Source organism: Rhamphochromis longiceps, linkage group LG3 (assembly GCF_057381845.1).
Source record: "Rhamphochromis longiceps isolate RC_006_pf linkage group LG3, R_longiceps_female_GT1.1, whole genome shotgun sequence".
In the NCBI taxonomy this organism is placed as follows: domain Eukaryota; kingdom Metazoa; phylum Chordata; class Actinopteri; order Cichliformes; family Cichlidae; genus Rhamphochromis; species Rhamphochromis longiceps.
In genome coordinates, this window is record NC_140559.1 from 65671995 (window position 1) to 65687508 (window position 15514).

Here is a 15514-nt window from a genome sequence, read left to right on the forward strand (position 1 = left end):
CACCAGGGCCTGTGGCTGCTGGCTGAGGCCACTTACACCACACCAGGGCCTGTGGCTGCTGGCTGAGGCCACTTACACCACACCAGGGCCTGTGGCTGCTGGCTGAGGCCACCTACACCACACCAGGGCCTGTGGCTGCTGGCTGAGGCCACTTACACCACACCAGGGCCTGTGGCTCTTGCTCAGGCCACTCACATTACACCAGGCCCTGCGCTTCTGGCCGAGGCCATCTTCACCAAACCAGGCCCTGTGGTTCTTGCTCAGGCCACTTACACCACACCAGGGCCTTATTTGCTATTGAGGCCACTTACACCACACCAGGGCCTGTGGCTCTGGCTTAGGCCACTTACACCACACCAGGGCCTTTGGCACTTGCTCAGGCCACTTACACCACACCAGGGCCTGTGGCTGCTGGCTGAGGCCACTTACACCACACCAGGGCCTGTGGCTCTTGCTCAGGCCACTTACACCACACCAGGGCCTGTGGCACTGGCTGAGGCCACTTAGACCACACCAGGGCCTGTGGCTGCTGGCTGAGGCCACTTACACCACACCAGGGCCTGTGGCTGCTGGCTGAGGCCACTTACACCAAACCAGGGCCTGTGGCTGCTTGCTGAGGCCATCTTCACCAAACCAGGCCCTGTGCTGCTTGCTGTGGCCATGTAAAACACACCAGGTCCTGTGCTGGTTCTTGAGGCCATCTTCAACAATCCAGGGCCTGTGCTGTTGGATAAATGCCAAACTGAGCCTTTGGGTTAGGGTATTATGCAAACATGCAGGTATGGTTATAGGATTGTCTTCGTAACTTCAGGTACTTGCCACCTAATCACTTGAATCCATAAATTGAGACATTGTGCTGGGGCCAGCAGCTTACGGCCATACCACCCTGAGCACGCCCGACCTCGTCTGATCTCGGAAGCTAAGCAGGGCTGGGCTTGGCTAGTACTTGGATGGGAGACTGCCTGGGAATACCTGGTGCTGTAAGCCTTTCATTTTCATGTCATTGAACCGCTTTTGATCCAGAGAAGGGGTGTATTAAAAGACCAAAAGCATCTGCCCATTAATGAGGGCACATTAACGACATTGCTTTTGGCTCTTTTCCAATGTCTTGTGCTGCTAGCTGATGCAACCTACACCACACAAGGGCCTGAGTGACCGGCTGGGGCCACTTACACCACATCAGGGCCTGTGGCTCTGGCTGAGGCCACTTACACCACACCAGGGCCTGTGGCTGCTGGCTGAGGCCACTTACACCACACCAGGGCCTGTGGCTGCTGGCTGAGGCCACCTACACCACACCAGGGCATTAGTTGCTATTGAGGCCAATTACACCACACCAGGGTCTGTGGCTCTTGCTCAGGCCACTTACACCACACCAGGGCCTGTGGCTGCTGGCTGAGGCCACCTACACCACACCAGGGCCTGTGGCTGCTGGCTGAGGCCACTTACACCACACCAGGGCCCTTTTGCTGCTGGCTGAGGCCACTTACACCACACCAGTGCCTGTGGCTTCTGGCTGAGGCGACTTACACCACACCAGGGCCTGTGGCTGCTGGCTGAGGCCACTTACACCACACCAAGGCCTGTTGCTCTTGCTCAGGCCACTCACATCACACCAGGCCCTGCGCTTCTGGCCGAGGCCATCTTCACCAAACCAGGCCCTGTGCTGCTTGCTGTGGCCATGTACAACACACCAGGCCCTGTGCTGGTTCCTGAGGCCATCTTCAACAATCCAGGGCCTGTGCTGTTGGATAAATGCCAAACTGAGCCTTTGGGTTAGGGTATTATGCAAACATGCAGGTATGGTTATAGGATTGTCTTCGTAACTTCAGGTACTTGCCACCTAATCACTTGAATCCATAAATTGAGACATTGTGCTGGAGCCAGCAGCTTACGGCCATACCACCCTGAGCACGCCCGACCTCGTCTGATCTCGGAAGCTAAGCAGGGCTGGGCTTGGTTAGTACTTGGATGGGAGACTGCCTGGGAATACCTGGTGCTGTAAGCCTTTCATTTTCATGTCATTGAACCGCTTTTGATCCAGAGAAGGGGTGTATTAAAAGACCAAAAGCAGCTGCCCATTAATGAGGGCACATTAACGACACTGCTTTTGGCTCTTTTCCAATGTCTTGTGCTGCTAGCTGATGCAACCTACACCACACAAGGGCCTGAGTGACCGGCTGGGGCCACTTACACCACATCAGGGCCTGTGGCTCTGGCTGAGGCCACTTACACCACACCAGGGCCTGTGGCTGCTGGCTGAGGCCACTTACACCACACCAGGGCCTGTGGCTGCTGGCTGAGGCCACCTACACCACACCAGGGCATTAGTTGCTATTGAGGCCAATTACACCACACCAGGGTCTGTGGCTCTTGCTCAGGCCACTTACACCACACCAGGGCCTGTGGCTCTTGCTCAGGCCACTTACACCACACCAGGGCCTGTGGCACTGGCTGAGGCCACTTACACCACACCAGGGCCTGTGGCTGCTGGCTGAGGCCACTTACACCACACCAGGGCCCTTTTGCTGCTGGCTGAGGCCACTTACACCACACCAGTGCCTGTGTCTTCTAGCTGAGGCGACTTACACCACACCAGGGCCTGTGGCTGCTGGCTGAGGCCACTTACACCACACCAGGGTCTGTGGCTCTTGCTCAGGCCACTTACACCACACCAGGGCCTGTGGCACTGGCTGAGGCCACTTACACCACACCAGGGCCTGTGGCTGCTGGCTGAGGCCACTTACACCACACCAGGGCCTGTGGCTGCTGGCTGAGGCCACTTACACCACACCAGGGCATGTGGCTGCTGGCTGAGGCCACCTACACCACACCAGGGCCTGTGGCTGCTGGCTGAGGCCACTTACACCACACCAGGGCCCTTTTGCTGCTGGCTGAGGCCACTTACACCACACCAGTGCCTGTGGCTTCTGGCTGAGGCGACTTACACCACACCAGGGCCTGTGGCTGCTGGCTGAGGCCACTTACACCACACCAGGGCCTGTGGCTGCTGGCTGAGGCCACTTACACCACACCAGGGCCTGTGGCTGCTGGCTGAGGCCACCTACACCACACCAGGGCCTGTGGCTGCTGGCTGAGGCCACTTACACCACACCAGGGCCTGTGGCTCTTGCTCAGGCCACTCACATTACACCAGGCCCTGCGCTTCTGGCCGAGGCCATCTTCACCAAACCAGGCCCTGTGGTTCTTGCTCAGGCCACTTACACCACACCAGGGCCTTATTTGCTATTGAGGCCACTTACACCACACCAGGGCCTGTGGCTCTGGCTTAGGCCACTTACACCACACCAGGGCCTTTGGCACTTGCTCAGGCCACTTACACCACACCAGGGCCTGTGGCTGCTGGCTGAGGCCACTTACACCACACCAGGGCCTGTGGCTCTTGCTCAGGCCACTTACACCACACCAGGGCCTGTGGCACTGGCTGAGGCCACTTAGACCACACCAGGGCCTGTGGCTGCTGGCTGAGGCCACTTACACCACACCAGGGCCTGTGGCTGCTGGCTGAGGCCACTTACACCAAACCAGGGCCTGTGGCTGCTTGCTGAGGCCATCTTCACCAAACCAGGCCCTGTGCTGCTTGCTGTGGCCATGTAAAACACACCAGGTCCTGTGCTGGTTCTTGAGGCCATCTTCAACAATCCAGGGCCTGTGCTGTTGGATAAATGCCAAACTGAGCCTTTGGGTTAGGGTATTATGCAAACATGCAGGTATGGTTATAGGATTGTCTTCGTAACTTCAGGTACTTGCCACCTAATCACTTGAATCCATAAATTGAGACATTGTGCTGGGGCCAGCAGCTTACGGCCATACCACCCTGAGCACGCCCGACCTCGTCTGATCTCGGAAGCTAAGCAGGGCTGGGCTTGGCTAGTACTTGGATGGGAGACTGCCTGGGAATACCTGGTGCTGTAAGCCTTTCATTTTCATGTCATTGAACCGCTTTTGATCCAGAGAAGGGGTGTATTAAAAGACCAAAAGCATCTGCCCATTAATGAGGGCACATTAACGACATTGCTTTTGGCTCTTTTCCAATGTCTTGTGCTGCTAGCTGATGCAACCTACACCACACAAGGGCCTGAGTGACCGGCTGGGGCCACTTACACCACATCAGGGCCTGTGGCTCTGGCTGAGGCCACTTACACCACACCAGGGCCTGTGGCTGCTGGCTGAGGCCACTTACACCACACCAGGGCCTGTGGCTGCTGGCTGAGGCCACCTACACCACACCAGGGCATTAGTTGCTATTGAGGCCAATTACACCACACCAGGGTCTGTGGCTCTTGCTCAGGCCACTTACACCACACCAGGGCCTGTGGCTCTTGCTCAGGCCACTTACACCACACCAGGGCCTGTGGCACTGGCTGAGGCCACTTACACCACACCAGGGCCTGTGGCTGCTGGCTGAGGCCACTTACACCACACCAGGGCCTGTGGCTGCTGGCTGAGGCCACTTACACCACACCAGGGCCTGTGGCTGCTGGCTGAGGCCACCTACACCACACCAGGGCCTGTGGCTGCTGGCTGAGGCGACTTACACCACACCAGGGCCTGTGGCTGCTGGCTGAGGCCACTTACACCACACCAGTGCCTGTGTCTTCTAGCTGAGGCGACTTACACCACACCAGGGCCTGTGGCTGCTGGCTGAGGCCACTTACACCACACCAAGGCCTGTTGCTCTTGCTCAGGCCACTCACATCACACCAGGCCCTGCGCTTCTGGCCGAGGCCATCTTCACCAAACCAGGCCCTGTGCTGCTTGCTGTGGCCATGTACAACACACCAGGCCCTGTGCTGGTTCCTGAGGCCATCTTCAACAATCCAGGGCCTGTGCTGTTGGATAAATGCCAAACTGAGCCTTTGGGTTAGGGTATTATGCAAACATGCAGGTATGGTTATAGGATTGTCTTCGTAACTTCAGGTACTTGCCACCTAATCACTTGAATCCATAAATTGAGACATTGTGCTGGAGCCAGCAGCTTACGGCCATACCACCCTGAGCACGCCCGACCTCGTCTGATCTCGGAAGCTAAGCAGGGCTGGGCTTGGCTAGTACTTGGATGGGAGACTGCCTGGGAATACCTGGTGCTGTAAGCCTTTCATTTTCATGTCATTGAACCGCTTTTGATCCAGAGAAGGGGTGTATTAAAAGACCAAAAGCAGCTGCCCATTAATGAGGGCACATTAACGACATTGCTTTTGGCTCTTTTCCAATGTCTTGTGCTGCTAGCTGATGCAACCTACACCACACAAGGGCCTGAGTGACCGGCTGGGGCCACTTACACCACATCAGGGCCTGTGGCTCTGGCTGAGGCCACTTACACCACACCAGGGCCTGTGGCTGCTGGCTGAGGCCACTTACACCACACCAGGGCCTGTGGCTGCTGGCTGAGGCCACCTACACCACACCAGGGCATTAGTTGCTATTGAGGCCAATTACACCACACCAGGGTCTGTGGCTCTTGCTCAGGCAAGTTACATCACAACAGGGCCTGTGGCTGCTGCCTGAGGCCACATACACCACACCAGGGCCTTAGTTGCTATTGAGGCCAATTACACCACACCAGGGCCTGTGGCTGCTGGCTGAGGCCACCTACACCACACCAGGGCCTGTGGCTGCTGGCTGAGGCGACTTACACCACACCAGGGCCCTTTTGCTGCTGGCTGAGGCCACTTACACCACACCAGTGCCTGTGGCTTCTGGCTGAGGCTACTTACACCACACCAGGGCCTGTGGCTGCTGGCTGAGGCCACTTACACCACACCAGGGCCTGTGGCTCTTGCTCAGGCCACTTACACCACACCAGGGCCTGTGGCTGCTGGCTGAGGCCACTTACACCACACCAGGGCCTGTGGCTGCTGGCTGAGGCCAATTTCACCACACCAGGGTCTGTGGCTCTTGCTCAGGCCACTTACACCACACCAGGGCCTGTGGCACTGGCTGAGGCCACTTACACCACACCAGGGCCTGAGTGACCGGCTGGGGCCACTTACACCACATCAGGGCCTGTGGCTCTGGCTGAGGCCACTTACACCACACCAGGGCCTGTGGCTGCTGGCTCAGGCAAGTTACATCACAACAGGGCCTGTGGCTGCTGCCTGAGGCCACATACACCACACCAGGGCCTTAGTTGCTATTGAGGCCAATTACACCACACCAGGGTCTGTGGCTCTTGCTCAGGCCACTTACACCACACCAGGGCCTGTGGCACTGGCTGAGGCCACTTACACCACACCAGGGCCTGTGGCTGCTGGCTGAGGCCACTTACACCACACCAGGGCCTGTGGCTGCTGGCTGAGGCCACCTACACCACACCAGGGCCTGTGGCTGCTGGCTGAGGCGACTTACACCACACCAGGGCCCTTTTGCTGCTGGCTGAGGCCACTTACACCACACCAGTGCCTGTGGCTTCTGGCTGAGGCCACTTACACCACACCAGGGCCTGTGGCTGCTGGCTGAGGCCACTTACACCAAACCAGGGCCTGTGGCTGCTTGCTGAGGCCATCTTCACCAAACCAGGCCCTGTGCTGCTTGCTGTGGCCATGTAAAACACACCAGGTCCTGTGCTGGTTCTTGAGGCCATCTTCAACAATCCAGGGCCTGTGCTGTTGGATAAATGCCAAACTGAGCCTTTGGGTTAGGGTATTATGCAAACATGCAGGTATGGTTATAGGATTGTCTTCGTAACTTCAGGTACTTGCCACCTAATCACTTGAATCCATAAATTGAGACATTGTGCTGGGGCCAGCAGCTTACGGCCATACCACCCTGAGCACGCCCGACCTCGTCTGATCTCGGAAGCTAAGCAGGGCTGGGCTTGGCTAGTACTTGGATGGGAGACTGCCTGGGAATACCTGGTGCTGTAAGCCTTTCATTTTCATGTCATTGAACCGCTTTTGATCCAGAGAAGGGGTGTATTAAAAGACCAAAAGCATCTGCCCATTAATGAGGGCACATTAACGACATTGCTTTTGGCTCTTTTCCAATGTCTTGTGCTGCTAGCTGATGCAACCTACACCACACAAGGGCCTGAGTGACCGGCTGGGGCCACTTACACCACATCAGGGCCTGTGGCTCTGGCTGAGGCCACTTACACCACACCAGGGCCTGTGGCTGCTGGCTGAGGCCACTTACACCACACCAGGGCCTGTGGCTGCTGGCTGAGGCCACCTACACCACACCAGGGCATTAGTTGCTATTGAGGCCAATTACACCACACCAGGGTCTGTGGCTCTTGCTCAGGCCACTTACACCACACCAGGGCCTGTGGCTCTTGCTCAGGCCACTTACACCACACCAGGGCCTGTGGCACTGGCTGAGGCCACTTACACCACACCAGGGCCTGTGGCTGCTGGCTGAGGCCACTTACACCACACCAGGGCCCTTTTGCTGCTGGCTGAGGCCACTTACACCACACCAGTGCCTGTGTCTTCTAGCTGAGGCGACTTACACCACACCAGGGCCTGTGGCTGCTGGCTGAGGCCACTTACACCACACCAGGGTCTGTGGCTCTTGCTCAGGCCACTTACACCACACCAGGGCCTGTGGCACTGGCTGAGGCCACTTACACCACACCAGGGCCTGTGGCTGCTGGCTGAGGCCACTTACACCACACCAGGGCCTGTGGCTGCTGGCTGAGGCCACTTACACCACACCAGGGCATGTGGCTGCTGGCTGAGGCCACCTACACCACACCAGGGCCTGTGGCTGCTGGCTGAGGCCACTTACACCACACCAGGGCCCTTTTGCTGCTGGCTGAGGCCACTTACACCACACCAGTGCCTGTGGCTTCTGGCTGAGGCGACTTACACCACACCAGGGCCTGTGGCTGCTGGCTAAGGCCACTTACACCACACCAGGGCCTGTGGCTGCTGGCTGAGGCCACTTACACCACACCAGGGCCTGTGGCTGCTGGCTGAGGCCACCTACACCACACCAGGGCCTGTGGCTGCTGGCTGAGGCCACTTACACCACACCAGGGCATTAGTTGCTATTGAGGCCAATTACACCACACCAGGGTCTGTGGCTCTTGCTCAGGCCACTTACACCACACCAGGGCCTGTGGCTCTTGCTCAGGCCACTTACACCACACCAGGGCCTGTGGCACTGGCTGAGGCCACTTACACCACACCAGGGCCTGTGGCTGCTGGCTGAGGCCACTTACACCACACCAGGGCCTGTGGCTGCTGGCTGAGGCCACCTACACCACACCAGGGCCTGTGGCTGCTGGCTGAGGCGACTTACACCACACCAGGGCCCTTTTGCTGCTGGCTGAGGCCACTTACACCACACCAGTGCCTGTGTCTTCTAGCTGAGGCGACTTACACCACACCAGGGCCTGTGGCTGCTGGCTGAGGCCAATTACACCACACCAGGGTCTGTGGCTCTTGCTCAGGCCACTTACACCACACCAGGGCCTGTGGCACTGGCTTAGGCCACTTACACCACACCAGGGCCTGTGGCTGCTGGCTGAGGCCACTTACACCACACCAGGGCCTGTGGCTGCTGGCTGAGGCCACTTACACCACACCAGGGCCTGTGGCTGCTGGCTGAGGCCACCTACACCACACCAGGGCCTGTGGCTGCTGGCTGAGGCCACTTACACCACACCAGGGCCCTTTTGCTGCTGGCTGAGGCCACTTACACCACACCAGTGCCTGTGGCTTCTGGCTGAGGCGACTTACACCACACCAGGGCCTGTGGCTGCTGGCTGAGGCCACTTACACCACACCAAGGCCTGTGGCTGCTGGCTGAGGCCACTTACACCACACCAGGGCCTGTGGCTGCTGGCTGAGGCCACCTACACCACACCAGGGCCTGTGGCTGCTGGCTGAGGCCACTTACACCACACCAGGGCCCTTTTGCTGCTGGCTGAGGCCACTTACACCACACCAGTGCCTGTGGCTTCTGGCTGAGGCGACTTACACCACACCAGGGCCTGTGGCTGCTGGCTGAGGCGACTTACACCACACCAGGGCCCTTTTGCTGCTGGCTGAGGCCACTTACACCACACCAGTGCCTGTGGCTTCTGGCTGAGGCTACTTACACCACACCAGGGCCTGTGGCTGCTGGCTGAGGCCACTTACACCACACCAGGGCCTGTGGCTCTTGCTCAGGCCACTTACACCACACCAGGGCCTGTGGCTGCTGGCTGAGGCCACTTACACCACACCAGGGCCTGTGGCTGCTGGCTGAGGCCACTTACACCACACCAAGGCCTGTTGCTCTTGCTCAGGCCACTCACATCACACCAGGCCCTGCGCTTCTGGCCGAGGCCATCTTCACCAAACCAGGCCCTGTGCTGCTTGCTGTGGCCATGTACAACACACCAGGCCCTGTGCTGGTTCCTGAGGCCATCTTCAACAATCCAGGGCCTGTGCTGTTGGATAAATGCCAAACTGAGCCTTTGGGTTAGGGTATTATGCAAACATGCAGGTATGGTTATAGGATTGTCTTCGTAACTTCAGGTACTTGCCACCTAATCACTTGAATCCATAAATTGAGACATTGTGCTGGAGCCAGCAGCTTACGGCCATACCACCCTGAGCACGCCCGACCTCGTCTGATCTCGGAAGCTAAGCAGGGCTGGGCTTGGTTAGTACTTGGATGGGAGACTGCCTGGGAATACCTGGTGCTGTAAGCCTTTCATTTTCATGTCATTGAACCCCTTTTGATCCAGAGAAGGGGTGTATTAAAAGACCAAAAGCAGCTGCCCATTAATGAGGGCACATTAACGACACTGCTTTTGGCTCTTTTCCAATGTCTTGTGCTGCTAGCTGATGCAACCTACACCACACAAGGGCCTGAGTGACCGGCTGGGGCCACTTACACCACATCAGGGCCTGTGGCTCTGGCTGAGGCCACTTACACCACACCAGGGCCTGTGGCTGCTGGCTGAGGCCACTTACACCACACCAGGGCCTGTGGCTGCTGGCTGAGGCCACCTACACCACACCAGGGCCTGTGGCTCTTGCTCAGGCAAGTTACATCACAACAGGGCCTGTGGCTGCTGCCTGAGGCCACATACACCACACCAGGGCCTTAGTTGCTATTGAGGCCAATTACACCACACCAGGGTCTGTGGCTCTTGCTCAGGCCACTTACACCACACCAGGGCCTGTGGCACTGGCTGAGGCCACTTACACCACACCAGGGCCTGTGGCTGCTGGCTGAGGCCACTTACACCACACCAGGGCCCTTTTGCTGCTGGCTGAGGCCACTTACACCACACCAGGGCCTGTGTCTTCTAGCTGAGGCCACTTACACCACACCAGGGCCTGTGGCACTGGCTGAGGCCACTTACACCACACCAGGGCCTGTGGCTCTTGCTCAGGCCACTTACACCACACCAGGGCCTGTGGCACTGGCTGAGGCCACTTACACCACACCAGGGCCTGTGGCTGCTGGCTGAGGCCACTTACACCACACCAGGGCCTGTGGCTGCTGGCTGAGGCCACTTACACCACACCAGTGCCTGTGGCTGCTGGCTGAGGCCACCTACACCACACCAGGGCCTGTGGCTGCTGGCTGAGGCCACTTACACCACACCAGGGCCCTTTTGCTGCTGGCTGAGGCCACTTACACCACACCAGTGCCTGTGGCTTCTGGCTGAGGCGACTTACACCACACCAGGGCCTGTGGCTGCTGGCTGAGGCCACTTACACCACACCAAGGCCTGTTGCTCTTACTCAGGCCACTCACATCACACCAGGCCCTGCGCTTCTGGCCGAGGCCATCTTCACCAAACCAGGCCCTGTGCTGCTTGCTGTGGCCATGTACAACACACCAGGCCCTGTGCTGGTTCCTGAGGCCATCTTCAACAATCCAGGGCCTGTGCTGTTGGATAAATGCCAAACTGAGCCTTTGGGTTAGGGTATTATGCAAACATGCAGGTATGGTTATAGGATTGTCTTCGTAACTTCAGGTACTTGCCACCTAATCACTTGAATCCATAAATTGAGACATTGTGCTGGAGCCAGCAGCTTACGGCCATACCACCCTGAGCACGCCCGACCTCGTCTGATCTCGGAAGCTAAGCAGGGCTGGGCTTGGTTAGTACTTGGATGGGAGACTGCCTGGGAATACCTGGTGCTGTAAACCTTTCATTTTCATGTCATTGAACCGCTTTTGATCCAGAGAAGGGGTGTATTAAAAGACCAAAAGCAGCTGCCCATTAATGAGGGCACATTAACGACACTGCTTTTGGCTCTTTTCCAATGTCTTGTGCTGCTAGCTGATGCAACCTACACCACACAAGGGCCTGAGTGACCGGCTGGGGCCACTTACACCACATCAGGGCCTGTGGCTCTGGCTGAGGCCACTTACACCACACCAGGGCCTGTGGCTCTTGCTCAGGCCACTTACACCACACCAGGGCCTGTGGCACTGGCTGAGGCCACTTACACCACACCAGGGCCTGTGGCTGCTGGCTGAGGCCACTTACACCACACCAGGGCCTGTGGCTGCTGGCTGAGGCCACTTACACCACACCAGGGCCTGTGGCTCTTGCTCAGGCCACTTACACCACACCAGGGCCTGTGGCTCTTGCTCAGGCCACTTACACCACACCAGGGCCTGTGGCACTGGCTGAGGCCACTTACACCACACCAGGGCCTGTGGCTGCTGGCTGAGGCCACTTACACCACACCAAGGCCTGTGGCTGCTGGCTGAGGCCACCTACACCACACCAGGGCCTGTGGCTGCTGGCTGAGGCCACTTACACCACACCAGGGCCCTTTTGCTGCTGGCTGAGGCCACTTACACCACACCAGTGCCTGTGGCTTCTGGCTGAGGCGACTTACACCACACCAGGGCCTGTGGCTGCTGGCTGAGGCCACTTACACCACACCAAGGCCTGTGGCTCTTGCTCAGGCCACTCACATCACACCAGGCCCTGCGCTTCTGGCCGAGGCCATCTTCACCAAACCAGGCCCTGTGCTGCTTGCTGTGGCCACTTACCCCACACCAGGGCCTGTGGCTGCTGGCTGAGGCCACCTACACCACACCAGGGCCTGTGGCTGCTGGCTGAGGCGACTTAAACCACACCAGGGCCCTTTTGCTGCTGGCTGAGGCCACTTACACCACACCAGTGCCTGTGGCTTCTGGCTGAGGCGACTTACACCACACCAGGGCCTGTGGCTGCTGGCTGAGGCCAATTACACCACACCAGGGTCTGTGGCTCTTGCTCAGGCCACTTACACCACACCAGGGCCTGTGGCACTGGCTGAGGCCACTTACACCACACCAGGGCCTGTGGCTGCTGGCTGAGGCCACTTACACCACACCAGGGCCTGTGGCTGCTGGCTGAGGACACCTACACCACACCAGGGCCTGTGGCTGCTGGCTGAGGCCACTTACACCACACCAGGGCCTGTGGCTGCTGGCTGAGGCCACTTACACCACACCAGTGCCTGTGGCTTCTGGCTGAGGCGACTTACACCACACCAGGGCCTGTGGCTGCTGGCTGAGGCCACTTACACCACACCAAGGCCTGTTGCTCTTGCTCAGGCCACTCACATCACACCAGGCCCTGCGCTTCTGGCCGAGGCCATCTTCACCAAACCAGGCCCTGTGCTGCTTGCTGTGGCCATGTAAAACACACCAGGTCCCGTGCTGGTTCTTGAGGCCATCTTCAACAATCCAGGGCCTGTGCTGTTGGATAAATGCCAAACTGAGCCTTTGGGTTAGGGTATTATGCAAACATGCAGGTATGGTTATAGGATTGTCTTCGTAACTTCAGGTACTTGCCACCTAATCACTTGAATCCATAAATTGAGACATTGTGCTGGAGCCAGCACCTTACGGCCATACCACCCTGAGCACGCCCGACCTCGTCTGATCTCGGAAGCTAAGCAGGGCTGGGCTTGGTTAGTACTTGGATGGGAGACTGCCTGCGAATACCTGGTGCTGTAAGCCTTTCATTTTCATGTCATTGAACCGCTTTTGATCCAGAGAAGGGGTGTATTAAAAGACCAAAAGCAGCTGCCCATTAATGAGGGCACATTAACGACACTGCTTTTGGCTCTTTTCCAATGTCTTGTGCTGCTAGCTGATGCAACCTACACCACACAAGGGCCTGAGTGACCGGCTGGGGCCACTTACACCACATCAGGGCCTGTGGCTCTGGCTGAGGCCACTTACACCACACCAGGGCCTGTGGCTGCTGGCTGAGGCCACTTACACCACACCAGGGCCTGTGGCTGCTGGCTGAGGCCACCTACACCACACCAGGGCCTGTGGCTGCTGGCTGAGGCCAATTACACCACACCAGGGCCTGTGGCTTCTGGCTGAGGCCACTTACACCACACCAGGGCCTGTGGCTCTTGCTCAGGCCACTTACACCACACCAGGGCCTGTGGCACTGGCTGAGGCCACTTACACCACACCAGGGCCTGTGGCTGCTGGCTGAGGCCACCTACACCACACCAGGGCCCTTTTGCTGCTGGCTGAGGCCACTTACACCACACCAGTGCCTGTGGCTTCTGGCTGAGGCCACTTACACCACACCAGGGCCTGTGGCTGCTGGCTGAGGCCAATTACACCACACCAGGGCCTGTGGCTCTTGCTCAGGCCACTTACACCACACCAGGGCCTGTGGCACTGGCTGAGGCCACTTACACCACACCAGGGCCTGTGGCTGCTGGCTGAGGCCACCTACACCACACCAGGGCCCTTTTGCTGCTGGCTGAGGCCACTTACACCACACCAGTGCCTGTGGCTTCTGGCTGAGGCCACTTACACCACACCAGGGCCTGTGGCTGCTGGCTGAGGCGACTTACACCACACCAGGGCCCTTTTGCTGCTGGCTGAGGCCACTTACACCACACCAGTGCCTGTGGCTTCTGGCTGAGGCCACTTACACCACACCAAGGCCTGTGGCTGCTGGCTGAGGCCACCTACACCACACCAGGGCCTGTGGCTGCTGGCTGAGGCCACCTACACCACACCAGGGCATTAGTTGCTATTGAGGCCAATTACACCACACCAGGGTCTGTGGCTCTTGCTCAGGCCACTTACACCACACCAGGGCCTGTGGCTCTTGCTCAGGCCACTTACACCACACCAGGGCCTGTGGCACTGGCTGAGGCCACTTACACCACACCAGGGCCTGTGGCTGCTGGCTGAGGCCACCTACACCACACCAGGGCCTGTGGCTGCTGGCTGAGGCCACTTACACCACACCAGGGCCCTTTTGCTGCTGGCTGAGGCCACTTACACCACACCAGTGCCTGTGGCTTCTGGCTGAGGCGACTTACACCACACCAGGGCCTGTGGCTGCTGGCTGAGGCCACTTACACCACACCAGGGCCCTTTTGCTGCTGGCTGAGGCCACTTACACCACACCAGTGCCTGTGGCTTCTGGCTGAGGCGACTTACACCACACCAGGGCCTGTGGCTGCTGGCTGAGGCCACTTACACCACACCAAGGCCTGTTGCTCATGCTCAGGCCACTCACTTCACACCAGGCCCTGCGCTTCTGGCCGAGGCCATCTTCACCAAACCAGGCCCTGTGCTGCTTGCTGTGGCCATGTACAACACACCAGGCCCTGTGCTGGTTCCTGAGGCCATCTTCAACAATCCAGGGCCTGTGCTGTTGGATAAATGCCAAACTGAGCCTTTGGGTTAGGGTATTATGCAAACATGCAGGTATGGTTATAGGATTGTCTTCGTAACTTCAGGTACTTGCCACCTAATCACTTGAATCCATAAATTGAGACATTGTGCTGGAGCCAGCAGCTTACGGCCATACCACCCTGAGCACGCCCGACCTCGTCTGATCTCGGAAGCTAAGCAGGGCTGGGCTTGGTTAGTACTTGGATGGGAGACTGCCTGGGAATACCTGGTGCTGTAAGCCTTTCCTTTTCATGTCATTGAACCGCTTTTGATCCAGAGAAGGGGTGTATTAAAAGACCAAAAGCAGCTGCCCATTAATGAGGGCACATTAACGACACTGCTTTTGGCTCTTTTCCAATGTCTTGTGCTGCTAGCTGATGCAACCTACACCACACAAGGGCCTGAGTGACCGGCTGGGGCCACTTACACCACATCAGGGCCTGTGGCTCTGGCTGAGGCCACTTACACCACACCAGGGCCTGTGGCTGCTGGCTGAGGCCACTTACACCACACCAGGGCCTGTGGCTGCTGGCTGAGGCCACCTACACCACACCAGGGCATTAGTTGCTATTGAGGCCAATTACACCACACCAGGGTCTGTGGCTCTTGCTCAGGCCACTTACACCACACCAGGGCCTGTGGCACTTGCTCAGGCCACTTACACCACACCAGGGCCTGTGGCACTGGCTGAGGCCACTTACACCACACCAGGGCCTGTGGCTGCTGGCTGAGGCCACTTACACCACACCAGGGCCTGTGGCTGCTGGCTGAGGCCACCTACACCACACCAGGGCCTGTGGCTGCTGGCTGAGGCCACTTACACCACACCAGGGCCCTTTTGCTGCTGGCTGAGGCCACTTACACCACACCAGTGCCTGTG

The 15514-nt window shown here is 58.4% G+C and overlaps 8 non-coding genes and 1 pseudogene across 8 annotated transcripts; all 9 read left to right on the forward strand.

Annotated features, from left to right (window-relative positions):
- The first annotated feature begins 868 nt into the window (after positions 1–868).
- On the forward strand, positions 869–987 carry LOC146675778 (5S ribosomal RNA). The gene has a single exon (XR_014910703.1). It is a non-coding gene; the product is annotated as a 5S ribosomal RNA (ribosomal RNA).
- A 902-nt stretch (positions 988–1889) lies between these two features.
- Positions 1890–2008, forward strand: LOC146675779 (5S ribosomal RNA). The gene has a single exon (XR_014910929.1). It is a non-coding gene; the product is annotated as a 5S ribosomal RNA (ribosomal RNA).
- Positions 2009–3820: 1812 nt separating this feature from the next.
- LOC146675780 (5S ribosomal RNA) lies at positions 3821–3939 on the forward strand. Its single transcript, XR_014910704.1, has one exon. It is a non-coding gene; the product is annotated as a 5S ribosomal RNA (ribosomal RNA).
- Positions 3940–4998: 1059 nt separating this feature from the next.
- Positions 4999–5117, forward strand: LOC146675781 (5S ribosomal RNA). Its single transcript, XR_014910705.1, has one exon. It is a non-coding gene; the product is annotated as a 5S ribosomal RNA (ribosomal RNA).
- A 1654-nt stretch (positions 5118–6771) lies between these two features.
- Positions 6772–6890, forward strand: LOC146675782 (5S ribosomal RNA). Its single transcript, XR_014910706.1, has one exon. It is a non-coding gene; the product is annotated as a 5S ribosomal RNA (ribosomal RNA).
- Positions 6891–9545: 2655 nt separating this feature from the next.
- Positions 9546–9664, forward strand: LOC146675783 (5S ribosomal RNA). Its single transcript, XR_014910931.1, has one exon. It is a non-coding gene; the product is annotated as a 5S ribosomal RNA (ribosomal RNA).
- Positions 9665–11002: 1338 nt separating this feature from the next.
- LOC146675784 (5S ribosomal RNA) lies at positions 11003–11121 on the forward strand. Its single transcript, XR_014910847.1, has one exon. It is a non-coding gene; the product is annotated as a 5S ribosomal RNA (ribosomal RNA).
- Positions 11122–12817: 1696 nt separating this feature from the next.
- LOC146675785 (5S ribosomal RNA) lies at positions 12818–12936 on the forward strand (annotated as a pseudogene).
- Positions 12937–14756: 1820 nt separating this feature from the next.
- LOC146675786 (5S ribosomal RNA) lies at positions 14757–14875 on the forward strand. The gene has a single exon (XR_014910932.1). It is a non-coding gene; the product is annotated as a 5S ribosomal RNA (ribosomal RNA).
- The last annotated feature ends 639 nt before the right edge of the window (positions 14876–15514 follow it).